Source organism: Ceratotherium simum, chromosome 34 (genome assembly GCF_057802395.1).
Source record: "Ceratotherium simum simum isolate JZ-2026a chromosome 34, ASM5780239v1, whole genome shotgun sequence".
Taxonomy (NCBI): domain Eukaryota; kingdom Metazoa; phylum Chordata; class Mammalia; order Perissodactyla; family Rhinocerotidae; genus Ceratotherium; species Ceratotherium simum.
In genome coordinates, this window is record NC_141933.1 from 17,430,782 (window position 1) to 17,433,608 (window position 2,827).

Consider the following 2,827-nt stretch of genomic DNA (forward strand, 5'->3'; position numbering starts at 1 on the left):
GTTTCCAAGAGGACTCAAAAAACATTCAAGTAATTAAGACTAAATATCTCAATTGGAACATGTCTGAAACACTGGATTTAGTGTTACCAACTAAATGAATGTGGATTCTTTTAGAAGACAGGGATTTAGGATCACTAATAACAGATGAGAATTTTATAGACTATTCAAAATATGCATACACATACATACAGAAATGTATATATATATATGTATATATACATATGCATATGTGTGTGTGTGCAAAACAGGCAAATTTAAGTAATTTTAGAAAGAGTGCCAAAACACCTTGCATATTTAAGGCCCTCTAAAGGGCATTAGATAAAATAATTTTATGCTCTTATATGTACAAATTGAGAAAATGACCAAAATTTTCAGCCTTCCTCTTGTGTGTATTTATGTTTGTGTGTGTGTGTATATATATATATACACATATACATATATATATACATACACACGTATATAAGATCATATATATATCATATAGAGTAAATTCATTTATGTCAATTTATATGTTTGTTACATATATAATGCAAGTGTGTTTGTATATATATATGCATAAAGTAGAGCTCTATATAATGGCTTCAAATTTTTAAAAGTGGTTATTTTGCAGGGTAGGATTTTAGCTGATTTTAGAGATAGAAAGATCCGTTGAAAGACTTTTGCAGTCATCTACGTAAGAGATGTTGACTCTTGGGCCTTGGTGGTGGGAATGAAGGTTGTAGGAGGTAGTTGGATTATTGATATATATGTTTTAAAGGTAAGAGCCAACATAATTATCTAATCAACTGGTTACAGAGTGTGTTAAAAATCAGGAGATATCAACTTCTCCAATATTTACTTATCTGTTTATTTAATTTCATCTAAGCAAATGGAAGCACAGATTTGACACTGACTTGAGACAGGGAATATTTGTTTGCAGTACATCAAAAGAGGGCATGAGGAATTTAGTTTTAGGTTATGTTGAGTTGCTATTTGACATTCCTGTGGAGATGTGAGTAACCAGTTGAATTATAAGTCTGGAGTTGGGAAGAGAGGTCAGAGCTGGAGATCTAAATTCAAGAGTTATAGGTATACAGATGGTATTTAAAGCCATGAGACTGAATAAGATCACCCAGGTAGAGTGTAGGTAGAAAAGAGAAGATCAAGGACGGAATGCTCAGCTACTCCAACCTTAAAAGTCAGAGAGAGAGGAGGAATAAGCAAAGAAGACTGAGGAGGAGTAACCCATATGGTAGCAGGAAAACTCAAAATCTAGTGTCTTGGAAGATAAGAGAAGAAGTCTTTCAAGGAATAGTAAGCAATCAACTCTGTCAAATGTTATTGATGGATCAAAAAGATAAGCACAGAGAATTGACCACTGGATTTGACAAAATATAAAGACTGTGATGACTTTGATGAGAGCAGTTTCTGTGGAGGAATGGGGTGAAAGCCTGGTTAGAGGTGGCTTAAGAGAAAACAGGAAAAACAGAATTGGAGACAGCAAATATATTCGACTGTATCAGATGTTTAATTACCACGGCAAATGCAAGGAAATTGGATGATAAGTGGTGAAGGCAGTAGGATCAAGGGAGGAGGGGAGAAAAGTTGGGAGTTAACGGTAGGATATGGACAAATAGGGGTTGATCATCAAAGACCTTATAAACACACACACACACATTCATTTTTGAATAAAATAGTTTACTGAGTTTACTTAAGAAATCTTGTCTTTTTTTACTATAATAAGAAAATAAAGATGTTTATTACACATGTTCTCAGGACATCTTAGAAGTAATCTTACCTATGGCAGAGAATGAACTATTTGATTTTTCTGATTTTTTTTTTTGGTACAGTTTATTTCCTGGATTTCTTTCTTATCCTAGCAGATGAACAGTCCATTCTGAGAGAAAAGTATGAGCAACCACACAACACTGACTGAATTTATTCTCCTGGGATTCAAGGATCATCCAGAGCTACAGTGCCTCCTCTTTATGGTGTTCCTAGTCATCTATATGATCACTGTGTTTGGAAATCTTGGCATGATCCTATTAATCAAGATTGACTCACATTTCCACACCCCAATGTAATTTTTCCTCAGTAACCTGTCCCTTGTTGACTTCTGTTATTCTTCTGTGGTTACCCCTACTATGCTGGTGAATTTCTGGGTGGAGAACCCAGTCATTTCATTTAATGAATGTGCCATGCAATTCTTCTTTTTTGGCTCCTTTGCTGGCATCGAGGGCTTCCTGTTGGCCATGATGGCCTATGACCGTTATGTGGCCATTTGCAAGCCTCTCCTTTACACAGTCACTATGTCCCCCCATCTTAATGTCCTCCTGGTGTTGGCCACATACCTTGAGGCTTTATGAATGCTGCCATTCACATTGGCTTCACCTTCCAACTGTCTTTCTGCCACTCAAATGTCATCAACCACTTTTTCTGCAACATTCTACCCCTCCTGAAACTCTCTTGTTCTGACACACGTGTCAATGAGATTGTTATTTTTGCTTTTGCCAGTTTTAATGAACTGAGCTGCCTCCTGACTCTTCTCATTTCTTATCTCTACATCCTCATTGCCATCTTGAGGATCCATTCTGCTGAGGGGAAGCACAAAGCCTTTTCCACCTGCACATTCCACTTGATGATGGTAACCATCTTCTTTGGCACAATCCTGTTCATGTATCTGCACCCCAGCTCCAGCTCCTCAATGAGCCAAGATGAAGTGGTGTCTGTGTTTTACACAGTTGTCATCCCCATGTTAAATCCTCTCATCTATAGTCTGAGAAACAAGGAGGTCAAAGCTTCCTTAGGTAAAATTTTTAAAGCAAACTCTTTTTACTTTCGTACTTAG

At 36.7% G+C, this 2,827-nt stretch overlaps 1 pseudogene; it reads left to right on the forward strand.

The window, feature by feature from the left end:
• The first annotated feature begins 1,889 nt into the window (after positions 1 to 1,889).
• Positions 1,890 to 2,827, forward strand: LOC106799982 (olfactory receptor 5AP2-like; annotated as a pseudogene).